At 35.6% G+C, this 12,036-nt stretch overlaps 1 non-coding gene and 2 pseudogenes across 1 annotated transcript; all 3 read left to right on the top strand.

The window, feature by feature from the left end:
- The first annotated feature begins 934 nt into the window (after window positions 1-934).
- On the top strand, window positions 935-1,114 carry LOC6646841 (annotated as a pseudogene).
- A 218-nt stretch (window positions 1,115-1,332) lies between these two features.
- Window positions 1,333-5,716, top strand: LOC124461890 (annotated as a pseudogene).
- Window positions 5,717-9,247: 3,531 nt separating this feature from the next.
- LOC6646837 lies at window positions 9,248-9,427 on the top strand. The gene has a single exon (XR_006955295.1). It is a non-coding gene; the product is annotated as a 5.8S ribosomal RNA (ribosomal RNA).
- Window positions 9,428-12,036: the final 2,609 nt, after the last annotated feature.

Raw genomic sequence — 12,036 nt, forward strand, 5'->3', positions numbered from 1 at the left:
TACGGCAGAATAGGAAAGAATAGAAAGTCAGTCCAACATGTAGCTTTTATGCTTCTCTAAAAACAATTATCTTACTAATGATAATATTAATAATAATAATTTTTTTAAGACAACTTAATAAAAATAAAAGAATCCAAATCGTCGCATTTGACGGCCCTTTGCAGAATGTTTAAGATTAAACATCGTGTTCATCTGAAATGGCTTCACCAAATCAGATGCACCAAGAAATATACAAAACGAAACAAAAACATAACACAAAAATAAGTCATAAAGATTCATATGACAATTATTGCTTAAAACCAAACAAAACATGCATCCACACTCTGTGGAAAACACTTAAGATTGTAACAGTGGCGCGGTATCAAGTAGCCAACGCTGAGCATGAAATATAAACAATTTTCAAACCCCGAAAGCGTGGGTCATTAGAATAAGTATTTTTAAGAACAATTGTTGCCTAGAGTCTAAGAATTCATTTATATACACAACAATTCTTGAAATAAAATCAGTTAATATTTTGAATTCAACGAATGAAGATTGGGTTATTTTCCTTCTCTCCGGGAATCCCTATTCAATGATTTTTGTATATCTTTATTTATCTGCGTGTATATGTACCATAATATACAGGCGTTGCGTAATGTATTGGCCATTGTTGGTTTGGGCATACATTGGTTAAAGCAACATCCCAAATGTACAATGTTGTACCTGCATTTAAGGTTAACGTTTTACATAAATTGATAGTTTACTTTAAATTTCAAGTTTTTAAATTTTGTCAAGTCCAGTATTCAATCACTCATGTTAACTAAGACATTTCGCAGCATTCGTTTGGGGTAAGATTTTATTGAAGGAATTGATATATGCCAGTAAATGGTGTATTTTTAATTTCTTTCAATAAAAATATTATTGACGTAATGAAATAAACAAACAATTTAATAATCACTCTAAGCGGTGGATCACTCGGCTCATGGGTCGATGAAGAACGCAGCAAACTGTGCGTCATCGTGTGAGCTGCAGGACACATGAACATCGACATTTTGAACGCATATCGCAGTCCATGCTGTTATGGTACTTTAATTAATTTTAGAGTGCTGCTTGGACTACATATGGTTGAGGGTTGTAAGACTATGCTAAATAAGTTGTTTTAATATTTTACGAAATATTAAAGCATATGGTATATTATTGGATATATATGTATATTCATAATATTAATAATAATTGAAATGAGAAAAACGAAGATGTATAATTTTCTTTTTCAAATCAAATGATACTGAGGAATGTCTATCTTATTAATAATGTGAAATGAAAAAATAATTGTGTGTATATTGTGTGTGTATACAACCTCAACTCATATGGGACTACCCCGTGAATTTAAGCATATTAATTAGGGGAGGAAAAGAAACTAACAAGGATTTTCTTAGTAGCGGCGAGCGAAAAGAAAATAGTTCAGCACTAAGTCACTTTGTCTTTATGGCAAATGTGAGATGCAGTGTATGGAGCATCAATATTCTAGTATGAGAAATTAACGATTTAAGTCCTTCTTAAATGAGGCCATTTACCCATAGAGGGTGCCAGGCCCATATAACGTTAATGATTACTAGATGGTGTTTCCAAAGAGTCGTGTTGCTTGATGGTGCAGCACTAAGTGGGTGGTAAACTCCATCTAAAACTAAATATAACCATGAGACCGATAGTAAACAAGTACCGCGAGGGAAAGTTGAAAAGAACTCTGAATAGAGAGTTAAATAGTACGTGAAACTGAATATCCATTATGGAAAATTCATCATTAGAGTTTTAATATTTTAATAATATTATAATAATAGTGTGCATTTTTTCCATATAAGGACATTGTAATCTATTAACATAAACCAAATTTATCATAAAATATGACTTATAGTTTATTTAAATTATTTTGCTTGCATTTTATTATTATTATTATTATTAAAGTATAGGATATAGTTATAAACTATCAACCTAAATGACTGGGCCACTTAGACAACTCATCTACTGAGGAGTGCACTTGCATTTTAACATAGAATAAATGTCATTAATTTGATAAAGATAAAGATTTATATGAATACATTGCGTTAATTTTTCGGAATTATATAATAGCATGATTATCATTGATTTTCTGTGTTTATTATATGCACTTGTATGATTAACAATGCGAAAGATTCAGGATACCTTCGGGACCCGTCTTGAAACACGGACCAAGGAGTCTAACATATGTGCAAGTTATTGGGATATAAACCTAATAGCATAATTAACTTGACTAATAATGGGATTAGTTTTTTAACTATTTATAGATAATTCATACAATCCCGGGGCGTTCTATATAGTTATGTATAATGATATTTATATTATTTATACCTCTAACTGGAACGTACCTTGAGCATATATGCTGTGACCCGAAAGATGGTGAACTATACTTGATCAGGTTGAAGTCAGGGGAAACCCTGATGGAGGACCAAAACAGTTCTGACGTGCAAATCGATTGTCAGAATTGAATATAGGGGCGAAAGACCAATCGAACCATCTAGTAGCTGGTTCCTTCCGAAGTTTCCCTCAGGATAGCTGGTGCATTTAAATGTTATATAAAATAATCTTATCGGTAAAGCGAATGATTAGAGGCCTTAGTGTCGAAACGAACTTAACCTGTTCTCAAACTTTAAATGGGTAAGAACCTTAACTTGTGCCCAGTGGGCGACTTTTGGTAAGCAGAACTGGCGCTGTGGGATGAACCAAACGTAATGTTACGGTGCCCAAATTAACAACTCATACAAAAACCATGAAAGGCGTTGGTTGCTTAAAACAGCAGGACGGTGATCATGGAAGTCGAAATCCGCTAAGGAGTGTGTAACAACTCACCTGCCGAAGCAACTAGCCCTTAAAATGGATGGCGCTTAAGTTGTATACCTATACATTACCGCTAAAGTGGATGATTTATATTATTTATAATAAATTTTGAAACTTTAGTCAGTAGGAAGGTACAATGGTGTGCTTAGAAGTGTTTGGCGTAAGCCTGCATGGAGCCGCTATTGGTACAGATCTTGGTGGTAGTAACAAATAATCGAATGAGACCTTGGAGGACTGAAGTGGAGAAGGGTTTAGTGTGAACAGTGGTTGATCACGAGTTAGTCGGTCCTAAGTTCAAGGCGAAAGTCGAAAATTTTCAAGTTTTAAAAATGTCAAATGAAATAATAAATAATAAAACGCTTGAATAATTTTGAACGAAAGGGAATGCGGTTCCAATTCCGTAACCTGTTGAGTCTCCGTTTGTTATTAAATATGGGCCTCGTGCTCATCCTGGCAACAGGAACGACCATAAAGAAGCCGTCGAGAGGTATCGGAAGAGTTTTCTTTTCTGTTTTATAGCCGTACTACCATGGAAGTCTTTCGCAGAGAGATATGGGAGATGGGCTAGAAGAGTATGACATATACTCTTGTGTCGATATTTTCTCCTCGGACCTTGAAAATTGATGGTGGGGATACGCAAACTTCTCAACAGGCCGTACCAATATCCGCAGCTGGTCTCCAAGGTGAAGAGTCTCTAGTCGATAAAATAAAGTAGGTAAGGGAAGTCGGCAAATTAGATCCGTAACTTCGGGATAAGGATTGGCTTTGAAGATTGAGATAGTCGGGCTTGATTGGAAAACAATAACATGGTTTATGTGCTCGTTCTGGGTAAATAGAGTTTTTATCATTTATGATAGTTATCTGTTCCCCGGATAGTTAGTTACGTAGCCAATTGTGGAACTTTCTTGCTAAAATTTTTAAGAATACTAATTTTTAATTAGTTCTTTTAAATTATAACGATTATCAATTAACAATCAATTCAGAACTGGCACGGACTTGGGGAATCCGACTGTCTAATTAAAACAAAGCATTGTGATGGCCCTAGCGGGTGTTTACACAATGTGATTTCTGCCCAGTGCTCTGAATGTCAAAGTGAAGAAATTCAAGTAAGCGCGGGTCAACAGCGGAAGTAACTATGACTCTTTTAATCGAGTTTAATTCCGTTACACTCAACTGGAGAGGAATCTGGAGTGGTCAGCCGGTAAAACGATTGATTGCAAAAGATCTCCTCATCGCTGAAGATACCAAACTCATCAGCGTCAGAGCAGTAAATGGCCGAGTGACGTCCCTCAAATATTTCATGTATTGTGCTGGGTATACTCGAAGCTAGATGTACTAACCTTGGCATTGTGCTACCTTGGCATTCCATCTAAAAAGGTACAAACATCGCATTGTCAAAAAGAGGTGGTTTTAGTACGTAGGCGCTTTGGGACTTCATTGTCCCGATGATGCAGCGAATCGTGCATATGAGATTGTCCAGTAGTTGGTTGCTCGTATCTTTTAGAAGATTTCCTACCTCGGCGATCAAAAAAAGAAAAAAAAAAAATTACCAAATGCCTCGTCATCTAATTAGTGACGCGCATGAATGGATTAACGAGATTCCTACTGTCCCTATCTACTATCTAGCAAAACCACAGCCAAGTGAACGGGCTTGGAATAATTAGCGGGGAAAGAAGACCCTTTTGAGCTTGACTCTTACCTGGCAGTGTAAGGAGACATAAGAGGTGTAGAATAAGTAGGAGATATTATTCCTCGTGTTTGATATCGCCAATGAAATACCACTACTCTTATTGTTTCCTTACTTACTTGATTACATGGAACTTGTATCATTTCCTATCCATTATACGGATATATTTATTATATCTTATGGTATTGGGTTTTGATGCAAGCTTCTTGATCAAAGTATCACGAGTTTGGTATATAATCGCAAACAAATTCTTTAATGAGAGAGTGCATTTATGTATTTTTAATTTGAAATATTTGGTATAACTCCAATTATTCAGGTATGATCCAATTCAAGGACATTGCCAGGTAGGGAGTTTGACTGGGGCGGTACATCTCTCAAATAATAACGGAGGTGTCTCAAGTCCAGCTCAGTGCGGACAGAAACCGCACATAGAGCAAAAGGGCAAATGCTGACTTGATCTCGGTGTTCAGTACACACAGGGACAGCAAAAGCTCGGCCTATCGATCCTTTTGGTTTTAAAAGTTTTTAACAAGAGGTGTCAGAAAAGTTACCATAGGGATAACTGGCTTGTGGCGGCCAAGCGTTCATAGCGACGTCGCTTTTTGATCCTTCGATGTCGGCTCTTCCTATCATTGTGAAGCAAAATTCACCAAGCGTTGGATTGTTCATCCATGCAAGGGAACGTGAGCTAGGTTTAGACCGTCGTGAGACAGGTTAGTTTTACCCTACTAATGACAAAACGTTGTTGCGACAGCATTCCTGCGTAGTACGAGAGGAACCCCAGGTACGGACCAATGGCACAATACTTGTTCGAGTGAACAGTGGTATGACGCTACGTCCGTTGGATTATGCCTGAACGCCTCTAAGGTCGTATCCGTGCTGGACTGTAATGATGAATAAGGGGCAATTTGCATTGTATGGCTTCTAAACCATTAAAAGTTTATTTTATAAACGACAATGGATGTGATGCCAATGTTATTTGTAACATAGTAAATTGGGAGAATCTTCGATCACATGGTGCCGCGCTAGTTACTTTTTAAAACATTATTTAATACAATGACAAAGCCTAGAATCAAACGACGAAGTAAACGACTTTTGTAACAGGCAAGGTGTTGTAAGTGGTTGAGCAGCTGCCATACTGCGATCCACTGAAGCTTATCCTTTGCTTGATGATTCGATTTTTTTTAAATTGCTGATGTACTTTTATTATATGGGAGTATTTCATATAATAATAAGTTCATTTCTATCCTCTTTTTTTTAGGTAGCCAAATGTATCGTCATTTCTTTAGTGACGCAATGAATTTACATTAAGAGATTCCTACTCTTCATATTTTAATGGGTGAAAAAAAAACTTATATATAAATATAAGTTAAAACAACGAATACGGCGTTTCCAACTGTTATCGTCATGATGTAGCCAAATGAATCGTCATTTATTTAGTGACGCAATATATATACTTAAAGAGATTCCTACTGTCCATATTGAAAGGTGGAAAAATAATGTTATATGTATATAACTTTAATAAATGAAAACGGCGGTGCCAACTGTCATCTTCATAATGTCCATATTGAAAGGTGGAAAAATAATGTTATATGTATATAACTTAAAAGAACGAAAACGGCGGTTCCAACTGTGATCGTCATAATGTAGCTAAATGAATCGTCATTTGTTTAGTGACGCAATATATATTTTTTAAGAGATTCCTTCTATACCTATTAAAAGGTCAAAAGAAAAAAAATGCAATATGTATTTAGCTTTAATAAATGAATACGGCGGTGCCAACTGTAATCTTCATAATTTATATAAAAACAAAAAAAAATTTACTCAACATTTAAAATTTTTCATCTCATATGAAAATATATATTATAACGTTTGGAATTTATTTAATATCGCATTGTCAATGCTAGAAATGGAAATGAGCAATATGGAAAATGTTAAGATTGAGAATGTAACCGTGAGAGGCGAACTACCGGTGTTGCCAAAGATTCAGGTACCCACATTCTCTGGAGAGCCAAGAGAATGGGACCTGTTTGTAGAGTTATTTGCAGAATTAATTGAGAATAGAGAAGATTTAAGTCTTACTCTTAAATTCAATTATTTAAAATCCGCATTAAAGGGAGAAGCGAGGAGCATGGTGGCTCATTTACTGTCAGGTTCAGCTGACAATTATAGTGCCGCTTGGGAACTCTTAACCAAGCGCTATGAAAACAATCGGAGGGTATTTTCCGAACAATTAAGTCGGATCGTTGATTTACCGATGATCAACAATGAATCCGCGAAAAATGTTAGGGATGTGATTGACATAATTAATGAGTCAATACACTTAATTAAATTAAAGCAAATTTATCCGATGAAGTTGACGTAATATTCGCTCAACACATATATAGAGAGGCTCTATAATTGTATGAGAGCCAAATTAGAAAAACAAGGGAAATTCAAAAGCTATCTGATGTCATGGAATACTTGGAGCAAAGATATTGCTCGTTAAGTGCCATGAGCGAAGAAGAGAAAAAACCGCTACAAACTGTTTTAAATTATGCGGAACTCGAAGCTAAATGTCCGATTTGCAAAATTGCCGGGCATAAAGCGTATAAGTGCTATAAGTTTAAAGGATTGACACCTACGGAAAGGTATGAAACAGCTAAAAAAGTACACCTGTGCACAAGATGCTTGAACCACTAATGAAATGGTCTGTTCATTGTGCAGTAAGGGACACCATACCTTACTCCAATTTGAAGAAAAACAGGAGAGTATTAATACTTGTGTAACGGCACAACCAACACTGTTGGCCACATCTGTAATACAAGTAAAAAATGTAAATGGGGGATATAAGACTCTAAGAGCCCTTATTGATTGTGGTTCACAGAGCACCATTTTGTCCGAAGAGGCCGCTCAAATATTAAAATTACTTAAAATTAAACAAAATACAGAAATAAGTGGCCTGTCCTCAATTAAAGCCAAAAAATCAAAATATAAGGTAAAAATAGATGTAAAGACGCGAAATCCCTGGAAAAGGCATCTTAAGGTAGAGGCAATTGTGTTGCCAAAGTTAACGAAAGCTGTTCCATTAAAAATAGCAAACGTGGATATGTCAAAATGGCAAACTTACGTGCTAGCTGATCCTTCTTTTAATAAACCTGGTAAGGTTGATATAATAATGGGGGTAAACGTTTATACCCACATCTTAAAAGGGGGAATTAGAAAGATTGATGGCCTGCTAGGTCAAAATACTCAATTTGTTTGGATCGTCTCGGGATGCACCGAATCAAATCAGAATAAATCTGTAGTGGCAACAACAATAGATGTCACAGGTTTTAAGCAACGTTGGGAGAACAAAAAAAGTAAATCTCAAAATAAAAAAAATACAATGCCAAACAAACTCAACAACAAAACTCAAAAAATAAGTTTATGGCCCCCGGCAGGACCTACCATTGGAGGTAAAGTAAAAACTGGGGAAGAAAAATTATATATCCCAGAGCCAATACAAAAAAGGAATGTTCCAATGGCAATGGTAGAAATAGATAAAGATAATTTAAAAAATAATGTAAAAAAAGATTCCGTTAAAAAATTGTCCGAGTCTGTATTAGAAAAAGAACAGGTATTGCAAAATAAAGGGACAACATTAAAGCAGAATAACCGCTCAAAGTTCAGCTATCAGCGAAATGTCAAAACAGTGGAGCAAAAGCCACATTGGCTTAAACCGAAAGGTAGAAGTAGTAGGTCTTTAAAGTTTACACCATATAAAAAGGCTAGAAGTCAACACAGTAATACACATCAGGAGTGGGTAGATATCCCGAAACAGAAATTATAAAGCATTTGGGCGATATTAGTAATTTGCCAAATATAATATAAAATTTAGTAGAAGCCAATTTAGTAAACCATACGGCAGAATAGGAAAGAATAGAAAGTCAGTCCAACATGTAGCTTTTATGCTTCTCTAACAACAATTATCTTACTAATGATAATATTAATAATAATAATTTGTTTAAGACAACTTAATAAAAATAAAAGAATCCAAATCGTCGCATTTGGCGGCCCTTTGCAGAATGTTTAAGATTAAACATCGTGTTCATCTGAAATGGCTTCACCAAATCAGATGCACCAAGAAATATACAAAACGAAACAGTGGCGCGGTATCAAGTAGCCAACACTGAGCATGAAATATAAACAATTTTCAAACCCCGAAAGCGTGGGTCATTAGAATAAGTATTTTTAAGAACAATTGTTGCCTAGAGTCTAAGAATTCATTTATATACACAACAATTCTTGAAATAAAATCAGTTAATATTTTGAATTCAACGAATGAAGATTGGGTTATTTTCCTTCTCTCCGGGAATCCCTATTCAATGATTTTTGTATATCGTTATTTATCTACGTGTATATGTACCATAATATACAGGCGTTGCGTAATGTATTGGCCATTGTTGGTTTGGGCATACATTGGTTAAAGCAACATCCCAAATGTACAATGTTGTACCTGCATTTAAGGTTAACGTTTTACATAAATTGATAGTTTACTTTAAATTTTAAGTTTTTAAATTTTGTCAAGTCCAGTATTCAATCACTATTGTTAACTAAGACATTTCGCAGCATTCGTTTGGGTTAAGATTTTATTGAAGGAATTGATATATGCCAGTAAAATGGTGTATTTTTAATTTCTTTCAATAAAAATATTATTGACGTAATGAAATAAACAAACAATTTAATAATCACTCTAAGCGGTGGATCACTCGGCTCATGGGTCGATGAAGAACGCAGCAAACTGTGCGTCATCGTGTGAACTGCAGGACACATGAACATCGACATTTTGAACGCATATCGCAGTCCATGCTGTTATGGTACTTTAATTAATTTTAGAGTGCTGCTTGGACTACATATGGTTGAGGGTTGTAAGACTATGCTAAATAAGTTGTTTTAATATTTTACGAAATATTAAAGCATATGGTATATTATTTGATATATATGTATATTCATAATATTAATAATAATTGAAACACATTGGCTCAGATATGTATGAGAAAAACGAAGATGTATAATTTTCTTTTTCAAATCAAATGATACTGAGGAATATCTATCTTATTAATAATGTGAAATGAAAAAATAATTGTGTGTATATTGTGTGTGTATACAACCTCAACTCATATGGGACTACCCCGTGAATTTAAGCATATTAATTAGGGGAGGAAAAGAAACTAACAAGGATTTTCTTAGTAGCGGCGAGCAAATAGACGTGTTGCTTGATAGTGCAGCACTAAGTGGGTGGTAAACTCCATCTAAAACTAAATATAACCATGAGACCGATAGTAAACAAGTACCGCGAGGGAAAGTTGAAAAGAACTCTGAATAGAGAGTTAAATAGTACGTGAAACTGCTTAGAGGTTAAGCCCGATGAACCTAAATATCCATTATGGAAAATTCATCATTAGAGTTTTGATATTTTAATAATATTATAATAATAGTGTGCATTTTTTCCATATAAGGACATTGTAATCTATTAACATAAACCAAATTTATCATAAAATATGACTTATAGTTTATTTAAATTATTTTGCTTGCATTTTATTATTATTATTAAAGTATAGGATATAGTTATAAACTATCAACCTAACTATATTTTACAAGCACTGGCAACTAAGGCCTTCGGATTAGACAAAAACTACATCCATACAGTAGCCTGGGATTCGAACCCGGATCTTCGTTGTTCAGTTGACTAAATGACTGGGCCACTTAGACAACTCATCTACCGAGGAGTGCACTTGCATTTTAACATAGAATAAATGTCATTAATTTGATAAAGATAAAGATTTATATGAATACAGTGCGTTAATTTTTCGGAATTATATAATAGCATGATTATCATTGATTTTCTGTGTTTATTATATGCACTTGTATGATTAACAATGCGAAAGATTCAGGATACCTTCGGGACCCGTCTTGAAACACGGACCAAGGAGTCTAACATATGTGCAAGTTATTGGGATATAAACCTAATAGCATAATTAACTTGACTAATAATGGGATTAGTTTTTTAACTATTCATAGATAGTTCATACAATCCCGGGGCGTTCTATATAGTTATGTATAATGGTATTTATATTATTTATACCTCTAACTGGAACGTACCTTGAGCATATATGCTGTGACCCAAAAGATGGTGAACTATACTTGATCAGGTTGAAGTCAGGGGAAACCCTGATGGAAGACCGAAACAGTTCTGACGTGCAAATCGATTGTCAGAATTGAGTATAGGGGCGAAAGACCAATCGAACCATCTAGTAGCTGGTTCCTTCCGAAGTTTCCCTCAGGATAGCTGGTGCATTTAAATGTTATATAAAATAATCTTATCTGGTAAAGCGAATGATTAGAGGCCTTAGTGTCGAAACGAACTTAACCTATTCTCAAACTTTAAATGGGTAAGAACCTTAACTTGTGCCCAGTGGGCCACTTTTGGTAAGCAGAACTGGCGCTGTGGGATGAACCAAACGTAATGTTACGGTGCCCAAATTAACAACTCATACAGAAACCATGAAAGGCGTTGGTTGCTTAAAACAGCAGGACGGTGATCATGGAAGTCGAAATCCGCTAAGGAGTGTGTAACAATTCACCAGCCGAAGCAACTAGCCCTTAAAATGGATGGCGCTTAAGTTGTATACCTATACATTACCGCTAAAGTAGATGATTTATATTATTTATAATATAAATTTTGAAACTTTAGTGAGTAGGAAGGTACAATGGTGTGCTTAGAAGTGTTTGGCGTAAGCCTGCATGGAGCCGCAAATAATCGAATGAGACCTTGGAGGACTGAAGTGGAGAAGGGTTTAGTGTGAACAGTGGTTGATCACGAGTTAGTCGGTCCTAAGTTCAAGGCGAAAGCCGAAAATTTTCAAGTTTTAAAAATGTCAAATGAAATAATAAATAATAAAACACTTGAATAATTTTGAACGAAAGGGAATGCGGTTCCAATTCCGTAACCTGTTGAGTATCCGTTTGTTATTAAATATGGGCCTCGTGCTCATCCTGGCAACAGGAACGACCATAAAGAAGCCGTCGAGAGGTATCGGAAGAGTTTTCTTTTCTGTTTTATAGCCGTACTACCATGGAAGTCTTTCGCACAGAGATATGGGAGATGGGCTAGAAGAGAATGACATATACTATTGTGTCGATATTTTCTCCTCGGACCTTGAAAATTTATGGTGGGGATACGCAAACTTCTCAACAGGCCGTACCAATATCCGCAGCTGGTCTCCAAGGTGAAGAGTCTCTAGTCGATAGAATAATGTAGGTAAGGGAAGTCGGCAAATTTATTTTGTTTGCTCCGCTCTCATCTCGCTTTTAATGCTTGTGCTATTGCTACAACTACAAATAGCGTATCGAAAATTTTTTGCTCTTGCTATTGCTCTGTGCTCCGACAATGTATGCTACGGAGCAGAGCAGAAGAGCAATCGTTTTCCGTTTGTGCTCTCTGCTATGCTACGTAGCCGTTCGAAATCACAGCAGTA

This window comes from Drosophila willistoni, unplaced genomic scaffold (assembly GCF_018902025.1).
Source record: "Drosophila willistoni isolate 14030-0811.24 unplaced genomic scaffold, UCI_dwil_1.1 Seg714, whole genome shotgun sequence".
Taxonomy (NCBI): Eukaryota; Metazoa; Arthropoda; class Insecta; order Diptera; family Drosophilidae; genus Drosophila; species Drosophila willistoni.